Genomic DNA, 12,092 nt, shown 5'->3' on the forward strand with positions numbered 1-12,092 from the left:
ATCTGCTGGGATCACCGGGTAAATAATAGTGAGGTCAGACGCAGGGTATTAGGGAATGATGGTAAATCTGTTGATGAGGTTGTGAATCTTCATCGACTGAGATGGTTGGGCCACGTGTTACGTATGCCTGAATACCGATTACCACGACGTGTAATGCTAACCGGTGTTGGAGATGGTTTGAAGAAAGTTAGGGGCGGCCAAACCAAAACGTGGCATCAGTGCTTGAAGTCACTAACTTCTAGTCTGGGCCATGTTGGTAGATGCAGACTACTCGGTTGGGGTCCGCGTGACTTTCGTAACCAATGGTTGGAGACTCTTGATGACATGGCTCAGAATCGATCACAATGGCGTCGGTGTATACACTCCCTGTCTTCCCTTAAACTAAGAGATTAAGATCGCGTCGTATCTTTCTTTCTACGAACCAATTCTTTCTTCTTGTATTATATCTTTATATGCAATCTTTCTCTTATATATTACCACCTTTGACATAACCACTGCTATGAATCCGGTGTTCATCTTGTTGTGCTGATGCGGTATGGCAACCTGGACCGATGCACATATGTGCCTGGTCCTACGTTGTAGCTGACTGACTGAACAGGCTTAAGCAAGTAGTTTATATAATTTTCTTCCGTAGAAGAAGTATAAAAATAAAAATTTTGTGTTCATAATATTGTCTTACATATGGGCATGGTTGTCCCTACCTTTTGGCTTTCTAGGTATGCTCATTTGCTTTAATAGATGTGTAACCTTATTTGACAGGCACTCACTGTAGAATTTAAACTAAGGTTTGGACTGAAGAGTAACTGTCTATGTAGTTAAGATATGCGGCATTGTCCAGTCGAAACCAAAACAAGGTGATCGAGTAAATGACAGTTCTAGGTTTCATCATAAATATAAATGTACATCCTTAGCTAAACAAATATTACCCCTCAGTTATTCAGCTAATATGTGTTCATTTGATCAAATCTAAATTACAATAAATAAATAAGTTGATAAAGGATGTAAGAAAACTACAAATCGCCACAATTAAATGTTATTCTATCCTTTCTGAATAGATCACGTACAGATTCGTTCGAAAGATAATATTTAGTTGCTTTATAACAGTGTTTCCAATTCTGGAAGAGTGTCTCGATTCACAATAAAAAAAATGCACAATGTGAGTATCACAATCAAAGGAGGAACAAATCAATGTAGCTACCGCTAAGAATATGTATCAACTAAAACAACACGAATACAGTTCAGGAAGAAACATGGAAACTCAGTGAAAACGTGGGAAAAATAAAAACTATGATAATGTAGCGGTAAATAAATCCCCAAAATAAATAACTCTGTAAGTCTTCTCCATTGGATGCTGACAATGTGTCTTAGTGGACTCATCTAACTGAAGGCGCTCGGTCATGCATCCGCATCAGATCACATGTGGTAACGCTGTGCTCAAGATCTAGCGCAATCGCTAGCCAGATTAGATCAGAGAATTCCGATATATTGGATATCGCCAAATATACTCTTCCGATCTCCTCGACTCTATCTTTTGATTTTTCTCGGTGGGTACAAATTATATAAGGTGTTGCTGGTAAAAGCATTGTCAAACACTGAATACCTGTGCCATCATCAATAAAATACAAATATTATCATTTCAGATGGAATCAAAAAGACTAATAAAATGTTCAACTGAACGAATCAATAAGAACAAATCACAAGTGCATACGTGTAGGGCTTTTGTACACACAAAACCTTCAAAATGGATCTTATACCTACATTTCTCATCCTTTATTTTCCGGCTCGACTGAAACAGATCAATAAGGCAATATTGGAGGTCCCAGTTTTTCGATGTGCTACATAATTATTGTTCATCCTACTTGTATTTGACGTATGAAATCGCGGTCATAATCGTCCAAACTTATTAAGTCATAAGAAGTATATTTACCACCAAAGGACCGTTGGGTTTAAACTTCCGTCTATTCACGTTTTAGGTTTCTCGCGACCCTTTCAAGAGGAGAGTGAGCTGTAGCAAAAAGCGAATCCACAAGCCTGTGTCAGTCTTTCTGGTTAATGCTGATTTTCTTGGTTCTACTAGATACCATCTAAGGGTGCTTGATCAGGCTACCTGATCAAATCACGTTTACATACCTCGTAGAATACCTTCCATAGCTATAAGGCCTAGACACTATAAGCCACTATATCTCTGGCTAAAATTCATTTACATCCTCTTTTTCACCAACACCAACTTCTGGCTTTACTAGCCTTGAGATCATTTCATTAAGAGAAATCTTTACCGTAACACTGTCAAATCATATGTGTCCATTACCTCTTCATGCATCGCTCGCATCCCACAAATCCACAAACTTATACGACAAAAGCTGTATAAGTCTTTGTTGTCATGATCTCAGCAATCAAAAAACAAACGGAATAACCAAGAATCTCCTTGATATTACTTTGAGAAATAGCCAAGCCCTGTTTACCATGTGGAAAAATTTATGATAATATTTATCAGAAATCTTTAGGTTTTTAAAGACTGTTTAGTTCTGAAGACCTTTGGGAAAGGAACGAGTAATCGGTGACCTAAGTTGGGAATCGAACCTTGTTTTTATGCAGATATTGAAACCTATTCAGAAAAAGAGTAAAGAAAAAGCCGTCAAATCATAGTAGGAAGGTTCAAAAACCGCGATCCCATAAATTTAGAGTAGGGTTTCATTTCTTCTCACAAGACGTCCTCTCTAGGAGTTTCATTTGCAAATGCTCGTAGTCTAAGTAATAAATTCTATAAATTAGAAGCACTAGTGAGCAAATCAAAGCCACTAATCGTATCTGAGACTGAAACGTGCTTAGACTATGACTTAGATGCTACTCCAAGATCATCTGGTACCACTGTCTAAGAAGCGATGGAAATAGATGCAGGAATACATAGCCAACAATATAAATATCCAATAAGTTACAAAAAAACTATTCGAAACCCCTTACGTAAAACTCGCTCAAAGGAGTGTCTGCATGATGAATTCGCTCTCATTACACATTGCATACATGAGAACGCATACCGAGAAAAGTTAATTGAAAGGTATGTTAAAACCAACCTTCGGGCTAAATACGATACAGTTGAAGAGAAAACTGGCTTCTTGTAATTGCGCTTCAAAGAAGATTTTTAGCGGCTGGTGATGTAACTCTATTTTGATCGCTTCTGCTTGCTGTCGAAATATACATATCGCCCTTCCTGGCATATATATATATATATATATATCAATTTAACTGACATTAGTAAATAACAGAATTAAATATGTCAAATTGTGGAGAAGATTTGTAACTCAGGTAGATGATTTTGATGGAGTTTTGTCCTCTGAGCTGGATGGTTTGGGCTTAGAGCTTTCCCCGTTCTTCTGAACAACATAATCAGCACAAACTTCAAACAGAAGTGAAGTGTTCGAATTTCTCCATATGTGTTTCACAGCTTGTTCTGCACACCTCGACGTTGAATGGTTCTTATTGATCTTAAATTTATCATTGTTTACTTCTTTGTTTCGGTTGTGTCCCCCATTGGTTTGATTTTTTTCCTATATTTGTGCATAATTTTCCTGATTGGTTGATAAATTGGATCGATTTCAATATGTTTGTTGATTGCTGATTGACCTGAGTGCCAGGTTTCTAAAAGTTCTCTGGTGTTTTTGGAATTTCCTCTGTCCAAGATTTCCACATTTTTCCAATCGAATGAATGTCTGCAGTTGTCCACGTGCATTGATATAAGTGAGGAAGCATCATGGCATTTGAATGCTAATTGATGTTCATGTAGGCGAAGGTGAAGGGGGCGTCCGCTTTGTCCGATGTAGTGTTTTTCGCAGTTGACACAATTTATTTTGTAGATGTTTGATTTGTCTTCCTTTCTTGTTTCATCCTTTGGTTTGCATAGGATTGATTGTAGTGATTTTGTCGGTTTGTGTGCTACACCTATCACGAAGGTTTTCAGCAGTCTCGTTGCTGTTTCTGATATGCCTTTTATGTATAGTAGGGCGATCCTTTTGTTGATTTCTGTGCTTGACTTAGGTTCTGATGCTGCGTGCTGTTGGTATTTTTTGATGAAGTTGATTGGGTAGCCATTCTTTTGAAATACGTCCTTCAGGTATTTCTCTTCATTTTTTCGTGCTGCCAGTGTGTTCCAGTGTGTCTTCGCCCTTTTGAACAAAGTATGTGCGCGGTTGATTTTGCAAGCTCTTGGGTTATTGTTATTGTAGTTGAGAATTTAATCTGTATGGGTCGGCTTCCTATACACTTGGATTTCCAGTTTTCCTGTGTCAGTTCTAGTGACTAATATATTCAAGAACGATAGTTTGTTGTTTAACTCCTGTTCCATTGTGAACTTGATGTCATCGAAGACGTTGTTGATCAGCTTGTGAGTGATTTCCGGCTCATTCTTTTTGATGATGACAAATGTGTCGTCTACATAGCGAATCCAAATTTTTGGCTTGATCACTGGTAATATTGCGGCTTCTGGTCTTTGCATCACTGCTTCTGCGATCAGTCCTGATATTATTAATCCCATTAGTGTCCCTTTCGTTTGTTCGTAGATTTTGTCGTTGAATTGAAAATATGTTGTTAGGCATAAATCGATGAGTTCTAGCAGACTTTGAATTTGAAGCTTCGTGTACTTAGTGAGATTTGGGTCGTTGGTGAGGAGCAGGGATATAGTTTTTTTGCTAACCTTGGTTCAGTTGAGGTGAATAACGCCATTACATCAAAGGATATCATCAATTCGTCGTTGTTGATTTGAATGTCCTTAATTTGATCCAGGAATTATGAAGAGGATTTGATGGAGTGGTTGGATGAATCTACTAAATGTTTCAATATTCGTGAAGTTACTTTTGACAAATTGTATGTTGGTGTTCCGGGGAGTGTCACAACTGGACGTAGTGGAATATTTGGTTTGTGTATTTTTGGTCTGCCGTAGAATCGAGGGAGTACTGGTCCGTTGGATTCCATTCTCCATCGGTCTTGTTTTGTAATTTCTCTTGCTTTGACTAGTTTGTTTAAGGTCTTTGAAATTCGGTTGTCTAATTTTTTGACGGGATTTATGTTCATCAGTTTGCATGCGTTCTATTCTTCGAGTAGTTCCCTGGCTTTTTGACGTATTCTTCCTTGTCCATAATTACTGTGGTGCGTCCTTCGTCTGCTGAAACTATAACAATATCCTTTCTAGTTCTGAGTTCCTTCAAAGCTTTTGGTTCTTGTGGGGTCAGTTGGTTGTTTCCCTTCACCTGTTGAGTTAGCGGTACTATCGTTTGCTTTATTTCCTGTTGTGTTTCCTCACTTAATCCGGGAGTTTTTAGTGATGACTCCAGTGCTGCGAAGAATCCTCGTTTTGAGGCGTCGCTTGTGTTGTAGTTTAATCTCTTCCGGAGTAGGTGTTGTTCCGTATTTGTTAGTGGTTGTTTTGACAGATTGATCATGCAGTTGTTTGTTTTCCTTCATAAGTGGTTTTGAGATCTTGATCAGTTTTTTTCCTAAGGTGTTTCTTCTTTGTTCTCTGTGTCGTTTGCATGATATCTCGATGACTGTTGTCGAGATTTCTAGATGTTCTGACGTGAGTGTCCTTTTTAGCTTCATCTTTTAGTCCTCTGTGACGTGTTGGTATTTGCGGATCCTGTAGTGTACATCTGTTATCATAAGAAGTGCCATTGTTCGTCCACTTTGCTCAGCTATTTTCCATCCTAATGGGCAGTTATTTGGAGGCCTATATCTTACACTTGTTGGTAGAACATGCTGGCGAAGACACTCGTGGAGAAAAGATAGTTGCTCTTGAGTGGAAGCCTGCCTTTTTGTCGAAATTCTCCCATTTTCGAACAACGAGAAGCGTATTACACTCATATGATTTTGAGATGGTGGAGAAGATTTGTAGCTCAGGTGGATGATTTCGATGGAGTTTTGTTCCCTGAGCTGGATGATTTGATCGTGAATGAATTTCGAATACACATATTTCGTACAATCGTTGATCTAGACTAATGATCGGATAAGCGAATTTATCATATCTGTCTTTGAACTTTACTTAATTAGCGAATCATCAGCTCCTTATGTTGTTTTGGATTTTGACACCAAATGACCTTCATATAGAAGAGTTATGACGCCTCATAGTGAAAGCCGAGTTCCTTCAAAAGTCACGAGGGCGATGCCCCTTCTGACAACCAGAGCAACAATTTTTATAGGTACATGGAACGTCCGAACAATGTGAGAGACCGGGAAGACCAATCAAATAGCTACGGAAATGAGGAGATACAACTTGGCAGTACTGGGAATCAGCGAAACCCATTGGACCCAAGCTGGACAACAAAGGCTAAATACGGGAGAGATGCTACTATACTCTGGTTATGAAGAGGAAAATGCTCCGCACACTCAGGGAGTTGCTCTAATGCTGTCCAAAGTAGCACAAAATGCATTTGTAGGATGGGAATCTCACTAACCCAGAATCATCAAAGCATCATTCAAAACAAAGAAGGAGGGGAGCACAATGAATATTATTCAATGTTATGCACCCACCAATGACAGTAACAACGACATTAAAGATCAATTCTATGAGCGGCTGCAATCAATCATAGAGAAGTGCCCAAGAAACGACCTCACCATTCTGATGGGAGATCTAAATGCCAAGGTCGGAATAGACAACACCGGATATGAAGATATTATGGGACGACATGGACTGGGACAGAGAAACGAAAATGGAGAAAGATTTGCGAATCTGTGTGCATTCAACAAATTGGTCATAGGAGGCACAATATCTCCACACAAATGTTTACACAAAGCCACATGGATCTTGTAGAACTATGGTCTACTATGATATTAGTACTGCTCTAATAATTGACCTAATCCTACATTTGTAGATTTGTCATGATATAACTACCTAATCTATAAGATCTTACGTGGAAGTCACACCATCGACTACACCAACTCACTGTATCGTATCAATTACCAATACATGATGTAGAACAAGGTTAGGCTAGAGAAAGAACAATATATTTAATATGAATAGAAGATATAAGGTAACATTCAGCAGAGACCACGCCTGCATGGCCGAGCCATGCCACTCGATCAACCCCAGTCCATTCAATTCATTGTTCGCGCCTTCTCCATTGTTAGGTATTTCTCCGTGTTGAATATTGAATATCTGCTTTCTGAGTAGTCTTGTGTTCAGCTTTAAAGATTGTGTGGTTATGGTCTAATGCCACTACACTACTCTCCCACCAGAATCAACGTGGTGTTGGTTCGATACCAAATTGGATGGGATCGTCGCGCGCCGGAGGTTACCAAGGTTAATAAGAATCCTCCGGGTATTGGTGAGCTGAAAGATAAATCAAAAAGAAGGCGGCAGCATCTGGTCGGGAAATACATGTAATAATTTTAAAATATCTGCCTTTATGCTTAACATGCTTGAAATAAAAATTTGGGTGAAGATTATTTGAGCTATAAAAAATGGGATTACAATAATAATAATAAAACGATGCGTGTTAATAGCCGTTGGTTAATAACTTAACGTATAGGTAGTAAGTATTTTGTGTTTAGAAATATTAAAGTAATGAATATTGTAGAAATGTTAATATTGTTATTAGTTTTGGTTTAAATTATGAAATCAATCTACAATTATGCCGGTATGTTGTGCATATGAGTTGATTTCCAATTGCATTTGTATTAGTAGGCTAACTGAATGAACAAAAATATTACCGTGGAGAATTCCAACTAGTGTTCCAGTTAGTTTGATACGGTTTATTTAGTTACGGGGAGATTTTCTCAACCTCATTTTTACTTGACCGTGATAGAATTTAGTAATACTACTGACACACATGAATGGTTATTAAAACAAAATTTAAATACGTGAGTGATAATTATATGAATTTTGGACAGACAGCTAGGAACAAATCGTTAAACATGAGTGTATTCGTAAGAGGCATACTCTAGACTCAATGTTCTGATCTGTGTCAGACTATTTATTTATATTTATACTTGCCGGCTGATTGGGCATACAAGTTAGTTGCAAGTATGCAGTTTATCATAAGGCGGAATACGATTTAATTGAGATATAGTGGTTATAAGTTATTAAAATCAGTTAAGCCTATGTGTCATATTACGAAGTGATGTGGTGCTGCAAGATATATTTGGCTAAATAAGTTTTTACAAGATGATTAATAGTGAGTGATGCTCATGTGATTATCAGGGAGAACATAAGTTGTAACCAAGGGGAGTACACTCCCAACTCATGTCTATGATAATGGCTTGAACCTTAGTCAGTGTTGGGGTAAATTCGACATTAATGTTTTCAGTTTGCAGGAGATTTGCTCGACTGCTTATACTGATTATTTGCATGCATGATTGTGTCGCTAAACCATCAATTAGACTGACAAGGTTTTGAGATATTTACTGAATGAGCAACTGATAAAGAAACATACTGTAATCATCTGTAGTGAATGAAGACAAAAGAAAAACAACACTAGTGATAATTATAAGTCAATTTGCTGACCGATTTTGTTAATGGTTTCATTAATTTTATCAATCATATTACGTGATTGTCAAGTCATGACAATGCTTTATGACGATATCCTGAAACTATTATGTTTAACTAGTTATAATGTTGAATGAGGATTAGTCAGTGGAAAAATAGGTATTGTTGCTTTAGGTGATTCGAAATTATCAGAAATTTGTAACGTTAAAGAATCCGAGACGCCTAATTTAATTATAAACTTCAATTCAGAAAGATTCGTTTAGTGTTAATTCCACCGGATCACACTACAGAGAACCAGATAGATCATAATTGCATCAACAAAAAATTCCGAAAGACAATGAAAGATGTGAGAACCAGGAGAGGTGCTGACGTAGCTTCAGATCACCATCTAGTTGTGGCCAATTTAAAACTGAAGCTAACAAAGAACTGGGCAACTGGACAAACAGCAATACAAAGGTTCAATACGGCCTTCCTTCGAGATACTGACAGACTCAATGAATTCAAGATAGCTCTCAACAACAGGTTCCAAGCCTTACAGGATCTACTGAAAGAAGAAGAAACTACTATGGAGAACAACTGGAAAGGTATCAAAGAAGCACTGACTTCAACGTGTCAAGAGGTTCTGGGTCTAAAGAAGCACCATCATAAGGAATGGATCTCTATAGAAACTGGATAAGACCAAACAAAGGAAGAACAAGAAGAGAGCAATTAACAACATCCGAACACGAACAGAGAAAGTCCAAGCACAAGCTGAATACATAGAAGCAAATAAGCAAGTGAAGAAAAACATTAGAGCCAACAAGAAGAAATACGTGGAAGAACTAGCAACGACGACGGAAAAAGCTGCAAGGGAAGGAAACCTGAAACAGCTTTACGATACAACGAAGAAACTAGCAGGGAAATACAGTAAATCAGAGAGACCGGTCAAGGATAAAGAAGGCAGGCCAATCACTGAAATTCAACAACAGCGGAACAGATGGGTAGAATACTTCGAGGAACTCCTGAATAGGCCGGCTCCAATGAATCCACTGGAAATCGAAGCAACACATACAGATCTTCCTGTAGATGTCAACCCACCAACGACGGAAGAAATTAGAATGGCCATCAGACAAATGAAGAACGGGAAAGCAGCAGGACCCGACAACACACCAGCAGAAGCACTGAAATCAGACATCGAAGTAACTACAAACATGCTTCACCTTCTATTCGAAAAGATTTGGGAGGAGGAACATGTGCCAAAGGACTGGAAAGAAGGACACCTCGTCAAGATTCCAAAGAAAGGAGATCTGAGCAAATGTGAAAACTACAGAGGCATTACACTACTGTCAGTACCAGGAAAAGTCTTTAACAGAGTTTTGCTGAACCGGATGAAAGATGCAGTAGACGCCCAACTTCGAGATCAACAGGCTGGATTCCGTAAGGATCGATCGTGCACAGACCAAATCACGACGCTACGCATCATCGTTGAACAATCAATTGAATGGAACTCGCCATTGCATATCAACTACCTTGACTGTGAGGAAGCACTTGACAGTGTGGATAATAAGACTTTATGGAAACTTCCTCGACACTATGGTGTATCTGAGAAGATTGTCAATATCATATGGAATTCTTTCGACGGACTATACTGCAAAACGTTGAATGGAGGACAGCTGATAGATGCATTCCAAGTGAAGAACGCAGTCAAAAAAAAATTAATTACCTTCCCCCTTTTTCTTCTGGCGGTTGACTGGATTATGAAGACCTCGACATTTGAGGGAAAACACGATTTGAACTTTGCGGATGACCTAGCCCTCGCATACACATGAACAAATGAAGATAAAGACAGTCAGTGTAACAGCAGTCTCTGCATCAGTAGGCCTCAACATACACAAGGGGAAAACCAAGGTCCTCAAATACAACACAAGGAACACCAATCCAATCACACTCTGGAAGATGTAGAATCCTTCACATACCTGGGAAGCATCATCGACGACAAGGAGGTTGAGATGCAGACGTAAAGGCAAAGCAAGGGTCGCATTCCTACAATTGAAGAAAATATGGAATTCAAAACAACTTTCAACCAATATCAAAGTGAGAATCTTCAATACGAATGTCAAGGAAGTTCCACTGTACGTAGCTGAGAATTGGCGAACTACTGCAAACATCATCAAGAAAGTACAAGTATTTCTAAACAATTGTCTACTCAAGATACTCAGTGTCCGTTGTTCACCGGATACGATCAGCAACAGCGTTTTGTGGGAGAGAACAAACCAGCTTCCAGCTGAAGAGGAAATTAAGAAAAGACGATGGAAATGGACAGGACATACACTACCCAAATCGTCAAACTGCATCACGAGACGCCCTAACTTGGAATCCTGAAGCAAGGAGGAAAAGAGGAAGGCCAAAGAACACATTACGTCGGGAAATAAAAGCAGATATGAAAAGGATGAATAAAAACTGGAATGAGTTGGAAAGGACAGGGTTGGATGGCGAATGCTGGTGAGCGGCCTATGCTCCTTCATGAGGAGTGACAGGCGTAAGTTGGTAAGTAAGTAAATGTGTGGGGAGCAAACAAGTCAGTCATTCAGGAGTGCGCTGCAGAAACAGACTGGGCGGTAGATACGAGCTCGTTAGTTAAAAAAGCGTCTGGAAAAACTAAATAACCAGTCCGGTGTATAGGGCGGAGAGCAGTGACTCAGTTGGTTACTATTGACTCGTTCATCTGACCAGTGTTGTGGTCAAATTGATGGAAAAGACCGCTTAGATAGTTATTTTAAACTGCGTGGAGGAGCATAATCTTCTATTCAGGGAACAACATTGCAAAAGTTAAGGACTATCATGCTTGATAAATCTGCAAGGGAGGATTGGGCTGCAGCAAAAATAGAGATCTCTCCGTAAATACAATTTTCATAGACCTAAGTAAGGTCTTTGATAAGGTCTCTCATTCCGCTCTTAAATTAAAACTGGAAATTTTTGAAACCCATTATGAAATCATAGACCGGATAAGTGGCTTTCTAAGCGATAGATGATGGGTAAGGGTATATTGTGCTTCTTCAGAGTAAAAATCTTTAAGAAGTGGAGTTGCCTTAGAATACATGATCCGCCAACCGTAATAAAGTCATTCATCCTACTCTTCGTCGATAACCTAAAGATTTGGAGACCCATACACAGTATATCAGATAGAACAGTATCACAGGAGGACCTTGATTCACTAGTCGTATGGATGGGCAGGTGGCCAACAGAAATGAGTTCCAACAAGTATGTAGTGGTGCAATTAAATAACCATGACGGTTCATATAACCACACAACATGTATAGTTGTGTTACCCAAAGTGATAGACCATAAGGATCTAGGAGTTATAATGATCAAAACTACGAGTTACTATAGGACTGATGCTTGGAATGGCTTCAAAGTCTTGTTGTGTGGCGTCGAGTCGCGTTTGACTATGATCACCACTACAGGAAGACTACGTGCCAGTCTACCGATCAGATCCCCTGTAAGCCAAATATCAGAATGCAGTTGACGGATGTAGTCGAGATGTATTTGTTAGCGATCTCGTGGTATTGAAAGAATACCGAGATTGTGCCAAAGGAGTACATGTGTGATTATTGAGCGTAACCGAATTTGTGCGGAATCACAA

Source organism: Schistosoma haematobium, chromosome ZW, assembly GCF_000699445.3.
Source record: "Schistosoma haematobium chromosome ZW, whole genome shotgun sequence".
Taxonomy (NCBI): Eukaryota; Metazoa; Platyhelminthes; class Trematoda; order Strigeidida; family Schistosomatidae; genus Schistosoma; species Schistosoma haematobium.